This window comes from Sceloporus occidentalis, unplaced genomic scaffold, assembly GCF_023333645.1.
Source record: "Sceloporus occidentalis isolate IW3139 unplaced genomic scaffold, rSceOcc1.0.p SCAF_4, whole genome shotgun sequence".
NCBI lineage: Eukaryota > Metazoa > Chordata > Lepidosauria > Squamata > Phrynosomatidae > Sceloporus > Sceloporus occidentalis.
Window position 1 is genome coordinate 79,204,013 of NW_028316984.1, and position 12,474 is coordinate 79,216,486.

Here is a 12,474-nt window from a genome sequence, read left to right on the forward strand (position 1 = left end):
ATACAGAATATTTTGGTTAGTTAAAGGTTTTGAAAATCTAAAGAGTGAACAACAAAGGGCTGTGTATACAGTAAATGAACTGTTTTCCTTTCCTACCCCCACCTTTTCTTTCATTCTCAAAATATCAAGATTTTGAATGAATCCATGCTACACAATTATAACAGTTTTGACACAACTTTGACTGCCATGATTAATTCCTATGGAATTCTGTGATAGGTAAATTCATGAGATACTGAGAATTCTTCACTAGAAAGCACCAGTTTGAGAGAGTGCACTACAGAATTCAAAGAAATCCAAGAATTCAATAGAATGGAACCATGACAGTTAAAGTGGTGTCAAACTGTTATAGTTGTGCAGTGTGAGTAAAATCATAGAGTTGGAAGAGACCCCAAGGGCCATCCAGTCCAATCCCCTGCCATGCAGAAACTCACAATCCAAACACCCTGGGGCCTTGACAGATGACCATCCAGCTTCTGTTTAAAGACCTCCAAAGAAGAAGACTCCAACACACTCTGAAGGAGTGGGTTCCACTGTCAAACAGCTCTTACTATCAGGAAGTTCCTCCTAACATCTAAGTGAAATCTCTTTTCTTGTAGCTTGAATCCATTGTTCTGTGTCCAATTCTCTGGAGCAGCAGAAAACAAGTAGATCTCTATTTATTTGTTCGTTTTAGGAGACGGGGCATCACAGAATAGCCTTCCCTGCTGTTGCTCTCACAGTCACTTATGGGATCCTTTTTTGGTTTTTGTGTTGTTTTCCATTTTTATCACACTGTAGCCCACAGTCCCACCTCGATTGTCCACCTATGCCTTATGAAAAAAGGTAAAGGTATTTCCCATTGACAAGGTTGTCAAGTCGTGTCCAACCATAGGGAGTGGCGCTCGTCCCCATTACTAAACCAAAGAGCCAGCATTATCAGAGACTACTCTGTAATCATGTGGCCAGCATGATTGTACATAATGCTGTTTACCTTCCCACCCGAGTGGTAACTATTTATCTACTTGCATTTGCATGCTTTCGAACTTCTGGGTTGGCAGAAGCTGGGACGAGTGCTGGGAGCTCACCCCATCATACGGCACCCAGGCCTCGGACTGCCAACCTGCTGATCTTGCAATCAACAGAGTCAGCATCTTAACCACTTGAGCCACCACATCTGTATGAAATCATGCCTTCTGAAATCATGCCTTTTAAAATCAGACATAAATTAATTGTCACTGAAGCAGATCAAAACCTACAGAAGAAGATAAGAATGACCAGCTGGATTATTCTTTATATATTCTTTTGAAGCACTGGCAAAGTCTATTCTCTCCCTTATTCCAAAGAGCTTAATTTCTCCCACCTAATGATTTTTGACAATGTTCATAACCTCCTTCTGAGAAAAGAAACTGGAAGAGTGACAGGGTAGTCCTACATGGGCATTTCCCCCAAGAAATTACACTCTGTACCGTATCTCTATTCAAGCAAGAATCTAACCTGCCCTTTCTCATTGCAATGTTGGAGAACACGAAGCTTCAGCCAAACTAAATACAAAGGTCAAAGCAGTTCTCCTCATCTGAAGCATGGGTAAGAGGCGTAGGTGTGTGAGGGGGACAGTGTAACCCTTTCCTCTCCACTCTAATCACAACAAAGTTAATCTCAATGCCTCCTAGAGTTGCTATTTGCATTAGGTGGATACAAACGAGAGAAGACAATTTCTTTCAGAATCAGGATAATACATTTGCCTTTTGATTTGAAAAAGGAAAGAGTGTTAAGTGTAAAAATTATCAGCATTGCATTTAATATGACCCTAAGCAGTCAGGTCTGCTTAGTCATTAGAAACAATCCACTTCAGCAACCTGCTGCTCCTGTATCTTTTAGAGAGTTTGTATATGCAGAGACCGGCAAATGAAACTCCCCATGCCACTTGCGATATTGAAGTCACCCAAACAATCCAACAGTGTCAACAAACCAGTCAGTTCAGAACAACATTTGAATAATCACCAGTGAATTCACAGAAGTTCAGCAACATTTCCTGTGACCACAGATACATTTCTTAGCAATGTACTATTAACCCCTATCAATGTCTTGCTCCACTTCCTCATGTGCTATGTCCTTTAGGCACTTGTTTCGTGTTCATGCCCATAATCCCCTTTTGTTCACTCCTATTTCATGCAGTCTGGTGATGAAGGTATTTCTTATTCTGCATGCATAAAATTTATCTGCTAGACTAGGAAGGAGAAAGTTTGCCCTGTGGTTCCCAATACTTATGAAGTCCTCAAGTCTCCTAGGCATGTTCCACTTAGACAGTGCATTCCTTAAGAGCATTCCCTTGCCAACCAGACTCCTGTTCCCCCAAATCTTCTCTGGGGGCCTAAACCTTGACTTATGTTAAGGCTGGAAATTTGGCAGGAGAGGCTCATGAACAGTGCTGGTGACTGTTTTAATAACCTAAAGTGGGGTTAACAAATAAACCTTTTGGAGATTTTGGTTAATTGCTTTCAATAGCAATTAAGTATAAAGCAAAGCTATATTTCCCCAGACATCAGCTATGGATGATGTGATCCAGATACATGTGTAAGACGTAGTTGAGAATTGTGTGGCTCTCCAGATGTTGCTAGACTGCAGTTCCCAGAACTCCTCACCGTTGGTTGTGGTAGCTAGTATTGCTGAGGTTGCAGTCTAACAACAGCTGTTGTTGTTGTGTGCCTTTGTTTTTTACTTAGGGCAACTGTAAAGTGCATCTTTCATTGGGTTTTTGTAAAAGATTTGTTCAGAGGAAGTTTGCCATTGCCTTCCTCTAAGGCTAGGAGCAAGGGCAGCATAATTCCCAACCCTGTCATTAGAAATAAACAGTGGTGGAGTTTGAGCCAGACATGAACAGAACCACAGAGAGCTTGGTCAGGGCTCTCTGAGATAACTATGTTTTATGATGCCAGGAGTTGTTCTCAACCTCTAATTCTTCACTTGTTTTGGACTACAAGTTCCATAACCCCAGGCAGCACAGTCAATGGTCAGGAAATCTGAGAGTTGAAGTCTCAAACATCCGAAGGATCAAAGTCTTGAGAACTATTGCTTTAGAGAACTCACATGGAATCAGTGAGGAATGTATAAAATGTGAATCTCCACCAATGCTCAATCTTCTTTTTTTTTTTTAAATAAACACAAATATTACCAATTGTCAAGAAGTCTCCTGTGACATCCATCCAAGGGAAACCAAATGTAAGCCAGCATTGCACCCTTGGAACTTCTCATCACTAAGAGAAGGAAGAACACAACATATATGTTTACCATACAGTTAGTAATGTTGAACATAAAGAAAACAAAAGCAATGACCATCGAGGACCTTCACAAGTTCAACCTTAGACAATGAAGAAACAGAAATAGTAAAAGAATTGCCATACCTGGGATCAAACATAGTTAGAAATGGGGACTGCAGTCAGGAAATCAGAAGAAGATTAAGAAAAGGGAGCGTGACTAGATTAGAACTAGAAAAGATTCTAAAATGTAAAGATATACAACTCAGTACATACAAGCCATTGTATTCCCTATTACCATGTTTGGCTGTGAGAGGTGGACAGTTAAGAAAAATGATAGGAAGGAAATCGATTCATTTGAGATGTGGTGCTGGAGAAGAATGCTGAGGATCCCATGGACAGCCAAAAGGACAAACAAATGGGTCCTGGAGCAGATCAAGCCATAAACCCTGGAAGCCAAGATGACCAAATTGAGGCTGTTGTACTTTGCACACATGATGAGAAGGAAGGACTCATTGGAAAAGACAATAATGCTGGGAAAGGTGGGGGGATGTAAGAAGAGAGAAAGGCCACATGCCAGATGGATGGACTCTATTAAGGAGGTCACAGGATTGGGGTTGCAGGAATTAAGCAGAGCACTGGAGGACAGAGGGGCTTGGAGATGCCTCATCCATAGGGTCATGAGTAGAGATTGACTCAAGGGCAGCTAACAACAACAAACATACAAAGAAGGAGAGAATTCCTGTATTTTTAATAAAAGGAGGAAAGAAATAGAAATATTATTACCTAGTCTAACTTGACACACTGCTTTCCTTACCACTCTATCTGTTGAAAATCCTATCTCAACATAGTGTTTATCAGTGCCAGAGCTCAATTTTCCTTTACCTGTACTGGTATGGGAAAAGGGCAGTTATTAGATTGCAACTCCCATCAGCTTTAGCCAGTACTGCTAAGGATGAGGTATGATGAGAATTACAGTCCAGTGTCTGAAAGGCTACACTTTGCCCACCTCTATTTTAACAGATATGTAGCATGAGAGTAAAAGAAACAGCTTTGCATGACTTTTTTCTTAACTAGGATGGGAAATGTATGGTACTCCACTTGTTCCTGGACTGCAACTTCCATCATCACTTACCATTGCTTTGTGGGAGAGCCAATGAGGGTGGAAATCCAGCAACATTTGGAGGGCCAGACATTCCCTACCCAATTTAACCCCTACACTGACATATGCTAGTGTCTACAAAAGGTGTGTAAATGTGTGTATGTCTGTGTGTGTGTGTTAAAAGTTGATAGGCCAAGAGTGTCCCTGGCCCTTACATTTCAGGGCCAAAACCTGCCTAGGACCAGTACCAGTGATGTTGCATATTGGAAGCAGGCCTTTTCAAGGCAGCACTCACCCTGAAAAGGAAAACCAGGCCCTGGAACTTGGAAATCCAGCCATATCTTCCTTGCCCCCATGTATACAAACAATGAATACACATCCTTTAGCAGAGAGCTGACGAAATGGAAAAGCATTACCTGTTGAACTAGTTATGTAGCTGTTAAAGGTAGAAATAGAATAGAATAAAAGTATAAATTCTTATTATTATGTGATAAGCAAGTTACTCAAGTTCAGAGGACACTCCCGAACACAGATTGCATTATGAGATGCCCTTTCATCAATGTATCTGATTGGGGAAATTAATAATTAGACAGGATTTTTGCAACACAGCAGCAATGCAAGAGCAGCTTGGATTTATGAACAGGAGTTAACATATCTTTAGCTCAGAGGTCGGAATTATGTAGCTCTGCAGATGTTGCTGGACGGTAATTCCCAATATTCCTCACCATTGACTATGCTAGCTAAGGCTGCTGGGAACTGCAGTCCAACAACATCCTATGGACCACATGATTCCCACTTCTATTTTCATTATACCTATCTGCTGCATCCCACAAAATTCACTCTTATTAGCTCCAGGTCCCAACCCTGAAATGTGTGGCATGGGGCAGAAATAAACACAGTCATTCCTGATATTCCAATTATAACTTAATGTCTGTGATGTAGGCAGACTGTTAGTATTGGGATTGTAGCCAAAATGATTTAATAACAAAAGTCATGATAATCTGTACTGACAACATTCTAAAATTCAATTTTGAAATAAACTTGGACATGTCTATTAATTACTGGAATTTACTCATTGGGCTTCTACGGAACTGTTTATCTTTATTGCATCCCTTGAGACATCAACTTACTATATTATAGGAGTTGTTGTTGTTGTTGTTGTTGTTGTTGTAAAGCTTTATTTTATCTTATCTGTAATACAAGTTGAGTCTCCCTTAGCCAGAATTCCAAAATCCAAATTATTCCAAAAACCAAAACTTTTTTCATGGATGGCTGATCTAATGACACATTTGCTTTCTGATGTACACAAACTTTGTTTCATGCACAAAAATATTAAAAATATTGTATAAAGTTATCTCCAGGCTATGTGTATAATGTATATATGAAACATAAATAAATTTTGTTTTTAGACTTAGGTTCCATCTTCAAGATATAGCATTATATACATATATGCAAATACAGGTATTCCAAAAGCCAAAGAAATCCAAAAGGCCTCTGTTTCCAAGCATTTCAGATAAGGGAGATTCAACCTGTATGTAATTCTACAGGGCCTTTTTAATTGATCAAAACTATCTCCCTAACTGTAGTTAAAAATCTGATTATTGCAAAACAAGAACTACATCACCTACAGACAATTTAGTAATACAAATGTCACAGGGCACACACAGACATAATCAAAGCCAATCCCAACATTTCTAACAACAAGCCTTAACCAGTCGAGACTGGTATCATTGTGCTTACATTTCTCTTCAGGTACACAGGTTACAGAGGCAGGATTACCTTGTCTTTGGATGGCCCAGTGGTGTCATGCTACAAACAGGCATGGATCCACTTACAAGAGGAGTCCTCTAACAATGCAGAGAGGCTCAAATGTCACATAAGGCCAAAGGGAGTTCACCAGGCAGGTCCAGCTCCATCAGGACTAGCCTGGAAGAAGGAAGAGCCCTCCCTCCAATCCATCTGCCTTGGTCCAGGCCTCAGAGGGAGAGAAGAACCACTGGACCTCATCCCTTTCCCTCCACCATTCCCTTCTCCTTTTGTTTCTTGTCTTTTAGATTGTAAGCCTGAGGGCAGGGAACTGTCTGATTAAAAACGATAACTGTAAGCTGCCCTGAGAGCCATTAGGGCTGAAGGGCGGGATATAAATACCTAAATAAATAAATAAAAATAAAGAGAGCCTTAGGAAGATGGGGCACCTTCCCCTGGATTTGGAGCTAGAAGACCAAGGAAAAGTGTGGGTGCATGAAGGATAAGTTGACAGTAAGCACAATCTGTCACTTTCCACAACATTCCCAGTGATGGAAGCAGGGCCTTTTGTTAAAGCATCAGCTTTCACTGTCCTGGCTTTATGGAGCTTAAGTCAACATCAGGTAATCTTAACCTTCAGAGAGGGGAGGGAGAGAGAGAGAATAGTGCAATTGAATTTCCCTAGTTTTTGAAAGGGAGATTTATCATTAGGCTTCTGATACAACAACAACAACAACAACAACAACAACAAAACAAATGCAAAGTCATTCACTGAATAGGGAATCCAAACAAATAGAGGTGTCCTTGTGTGTTCAGAAAGACTTACCTCCGAATAAGGCCTGCATGAGATTTCAGCATACTCTCTCTCTTTACAAATTGTCTGTCTGACAGAGTCAATCCCTTCAGCCCTCAATATTAGCCCACTCTCATTCAGGGTGACGAGATGTCCTCCTTTTCCAGGACATGTCCTGCATTTCAGCCCAGGAGGAATTCCAAAACATCCTCCATTTTGCACACAACTAAGAAGCACAAATTTACATTTATATGAGTGTTTCCAGCTTGTATTTGGTCATGTCCTCTATTTTTCTTGAATGTCCTACATTTAGCAGTGTCCTGCTCTCCCTGCTCTCATCACAGTTAAAAACAATCATAATGCTATGATTCCACTTTACCTGCCATAGTTGCATCCTATGGAAACCTGCAATTGGGAGTTCAAGGAAGGGCATTTAAGATTCTTTTTCTTAAGAAACAGAGCCCTCCCTCCAGTCCATCTGCCTTGGTCCAGGCCTCAGAGGGAAAGATGAATTCCAGGGCCTGATCCCCTTCCCCACCACCATTCCCTTCTCCTTTTGTGTCGTGTCTTCTTAGATTGTAAGCCTGAGGGCAGGGAACCGTCTAATTAAAAGATTGTATGTACAGTGCTGTGTAAATTTACAGCACTATATAAATAAAGCTTAATAATAATAATAATAATTCTTGGCCAAGGAGCTCCTCTTGTGCCTTTGACCAAACTACAAATCCCAGAGTTCCATAGGATGCAACCACTGCAGTTAAAAGTAGCATTATAGCATTGTTTCTTGCTGTTTCCTTCCTGCAGCCATAACACAGCAGAAATTTCCTAGGCATGCTTGACCTATAAGGTAAGAAAATTAAACTGACCTGAATGGACTGGGTCATGTAACAGATAATCTAAACAAAAAACAACAACACTGTGCTAATCCCAATTCAAGTTAGCCTATTCACAAACCCCAGTCTATCCATACATTGTCATCTCTCTGCCTTTTCTCTCCTAACCCACGGATCTCTCCCAAAAGGCATTATTTGATATTTCCATTCCATAGATTTGGAAAGTCCCTATGCTAGAATAATTGTCTTTATGTATGTTTGTTTTTTAATTTGTTTTAAGCAATGGCAGAACAGGCAAAATTTGTTTCCATTCCAGAATAAATTGAGCCATAGCTTTAATGTGGCAGGAAAATGGTAATACCCTTTGATTCTCTGCTAAGAGGTTCACCAAACCAGTGAAGGATCACCTTCTTTGACAACACTGAAAAATGCAGATCAGGAGGTTTCCCCAAAGTTTGACAAAAATGTACAATGTTGCTGAGCAAAAGCAAAAAGAGCAATTTCAGCACTTTCAAAATCTGATACAAATGTAGACCTTTTCAAATACATACAGTATTAAATTCCAAATCTCAAGGTATTAGCTCAACTGATTTAATTTGCATAATAATATAATTGTAAGGTTTATCATGACAGATTTCCGGTGTGTGTGTGTGTGAAAACTGGACAGTGGAAAAAGCCAACAGGGAAAACTCATTTGAAATGTAGTGCTGGAGGAGAGTTCTGTGGGTACCAAATAAATGGATCCAACAGCAAATCAAGCCTCAATACACAATAGAAGCCAAAATAATGAAAATGAGGCTATCCTACTTTGGACATATAATGAAAAAGCATAACTCACTGTAAAAGACAATAATGCTGGAAGGCAAAAGCAAAACCTCTCTGAACAAACCTCACCAAAAAAATCCTGTGATAGGTTCCCTTTAGCATCGCTTCAATAAAGGAAGCCAAGGCACTGAGGTTGCAAGGCTTCAGCAGAGCCGTTAACAGCAGAATCTATTGGTGGTCACTTATATGGGTCAGCGACTTGCCATAACTGAAAAGGCACTACTGTCTTGATAGTGCTGTCTTGAGTCATGTTCCCATGATTCGTATTATTAAGCTGTTATGTCTGTAATATCTTGACCACCCCCATTTTAAAAACTGTTCTGTGTTGGCTACTTTCTAGGCAACTGATTTTAGTAGCTAGTTGCATATTTTTGTTGGAAGAACAGTAATTGCATATTTGAGTGGCTTAAAAACATACAGGTGTGTACTATTGGGACCAGTGATATGTTTAGTTTTAACCTGTCAATGAATAGTAGAATATTCTTGGCTTTTTGACTTGGCACAAGGTGGCATCAGATGTGCCATCTAATTATTTAATATGACCATAGTACCCACTTGTTTTCTTTATGTGGCAAATAGCAATTGCAAGGGGAGATTTTACCTGGGGAAATGGTATAGGGAAAATGGCATTAAAACCCCACCTCTTTCAGTCCCTAGGGCCTGATTTACCCCACACACACACATACACACACACACACACACACAGCTATATGAATTAGCTTTTTGAAACTGGAACAGACACTGATGATCTTTCTCTGGCATCACACTGATGTCCATTGTTCTCTGCCTACAAAGGAATGGAGACATTTTGGATTGCAGAAGAGGGGTCCCTATTGAGATGCAAATGGACTGTAAATTTCCTGGACTTTGAAAATCTCCCTATTGCCCAATGGCCAGAAGGAGAAGGAGCCTGCCTGCAAAATATATCCTCCCCATCATAACATCTTTCCTAAGGACTGAAACATGCAGACATCTGACTAACATCTCCAATTTCCCCCCTCCTGTTTGGTTTGTAACATCTTGCCTGATGAAGAAGCCCATGGAGCTTTGAAAGCTTGCAATAATAATAATAATAATAATAATAATAATAATAATAATAATAATTTGTTTGTGTTTCCCCGCCTCTCCCGATGGATCGAAGCAGGGTTACAGGCTACTAAAATCAGAATACATACAACAATCTTATAAAATACGAAGAATAAATATAAGATCAATAGCTTATCAAACCATCAGACATCCAGGGGCAAGGGCAGAATATCGTTGTCAGACAGGCAGATTGGTTATCACTCCTGGGGGGGGGGGAGAAGCTTGGTGAAAGAGCACGGTTTTAAGTCTCTTTTTAAATGTTTCCAAGGGGGTCGTGAGATGGAGCTCATCAGGAAGACTATTCCACAACCTCAGGGCCATTATTGTAAAGGCCTTTTGAGATGAGGAGACATATTTGGAAGATGGTGTTTCTAATAGATGTCCTGAATGTGCGGGGCGGATCATATGGGGAGATGCGGTCCCTCAAGTAACTTGGGCCCAAGCCATGTAGGGCTTTATACGTGATAACCAACACCTTGTATTGTGCCCGGAAGCGAATGGGAAGCCAGTGAAGATCTTTCAACTTAGGTGTTATATGGTCAAACCTAGATGCACCGGTGACCAATCTGGCTGCCATATTTTGTACTAACTGAAGCTTTCGGGCTTGGTACAAGGGTAGCCCCATGCAGAGCGCATTACAGATATCTAGACGAGAGGTTACCAGAGCATGTACCACTGTTTCAAGGTCCCTTTGGCCCAGGTAGGGTCGCAGTTGGCATATCAACCGAAGCTGATAGCAAGCACTTCTGGCCATCACATCTACTTGAGATGTCAACTGCGGGGACGAGTCCAGAAGTACTCCTAAACTGCGAACTTCGTCCTTCAGGGGAAGTGTGACCCCATCCAGGACAGGTTGGCAAATTTCCTTCCCTGGGCCTGGGGAACCTATCACAAGTACTTCCGTTTTCTCTGGATTCAGTCTGAGTTTGTTTTCCCTCATCCAGCCCATTACTGACTCCAGACGGGCGTTCAGGGGAGAGACTCCATCCTTAGTCACTGCATCAGTCAGAGACACGGAGAAGCATAGTCGTATTTGGGTGTCATCAGCGTACTGTTAACATCACGCCCTGTGTCTCCGGATGATCTCTCCCAGCGGTTTCATGTAAATGTTAAACAAAGTGGGGGACAAAATAGCTCCCTGAGGGACACCAGATGTAAGTTCCCTCTTAGAGGAGCAAATGTCCCCCAACTGCACCATCTGGAATCTGCCTGAGAAATAGGATCAGAACCACTGAAGCGCAGTGCCCCCGATACCCAACTCCCTCAGGCGTTCCAGAAGGATACCGTGGTCAATGGTATCGAAAGCCACTGAGATGTCCAATAGCACCAACAAGGTCACACTTCCCCTGTTGATGCCCAGACGGAGATCATCGACTAAGGTGACCATGGCAGTCTCAACTCCTTATCCCACTCTGAAGCCGATTTGAAATGGGTCCTGATAATCGGCTTCATCCAAAACTGCTTGGAGTTGAAAGGCGACTGCTCTCTCGATCACCTTGCCCAAGAATGGCAACAGGGAGACCGGTCTATAATTATTTCTCACCAGGGGGTCCAGGGAGGGTTTCTTAAGAAGAGGTTTAACTATTGCTAGTTTCAAATGAGATGGAAATTTGCTCTCCCTGAAAGATGCATTAATTATAAGTTGTAATAATGATGTTACTGCATCACCACCCTGGGAGGTCAACCAAGAAGGACAGGGATTGAGAGAGCATGTCGTCTTCCTAACACTTCCAAGAAGCTTGTCCACTTCATCGGTACCAACAAACTCAAAGTGATCCAGTTTAATGGAGTCCACGGAAGCTCTGGACACCTCTTCTGTTGTTTCTGCTATAATGCCGGCGTCAAGATCAGCCCTTATCCGAGAGATTTTATCTGTGAAAAAGTTGTTAAAATTGTCACAGTAGGCCTTGGTTGGTTCTAAAATGGGGTTCCGGCTGGGAGGAAGCCGAGTCAGCTCCCTCACCACCCAGAACAGCTCTTCTGGATGTGACTCTGCAGACGCAATACGTGCAACAAGTATATTGTCCATTTCAGTTGGCCAATAAAGCTATCACTGATGGACTTTTGTTTGTATTTGTTAAATGGCAACACAGCTACCCCTGAATGTACTACTGATGTCCTCAGTTCTTCAGACATCCCCTTTCAAAAACCAATTCAGGTCTAGCTTCCCTAGACTGCCAATTTCTTTCTTTCAGTGAGTCTCAGATGTGTTGCAAGATCTCTCCATGTACTGATTCTAGAGACTAACATGGCTATATCTTTGAATAATAATAATAATAATAATAATAATATGCATCTGAGGAAGCAAACTGAAGTCTAGGGAAGGTCATGCTGCCAATTTCTTCCAGTGAGTCTGAACGGTGCTACAAGATCTCTCCATATACTGATTCTACAGACTAACATGCCTATATCTGATAATAATAATAATAATAATACACTCGTCCCCCGGGTTACGAAATTAATTCGTTCCGGCGCCATTTTCGTAACCCGGGGGACTTTCGTTAGCCGAATCCCCATAGGCGCTAATGGGGAAAAGCCGCGGCTCCGCCGCGGCTCCATTTAAAACAGCGCCGGCTTTTTTTCGCAAGCCGGGGAAACCTTCGTAACCCGGAAATAATTAATTAATTTTTTTTTTTTCGTATCCCGGGATTTTCGTATCGCGGCGCGTTCGTATCCCGGGGTACCAGTGTACTATGCATCCGCTTCCCTATAGACTTCAGTCTACTTCCTCAGAATGCAAAGATGTAGCCCTGTTGCCTTCTACCAGATCTGTGAAGTGGGAGGCTTTTTTAAATGACCTAACCGCCCCCCCCCTTTGCCTGATGGAGGAAAAAGGGGCCGTGGAGCTTGGAGGGG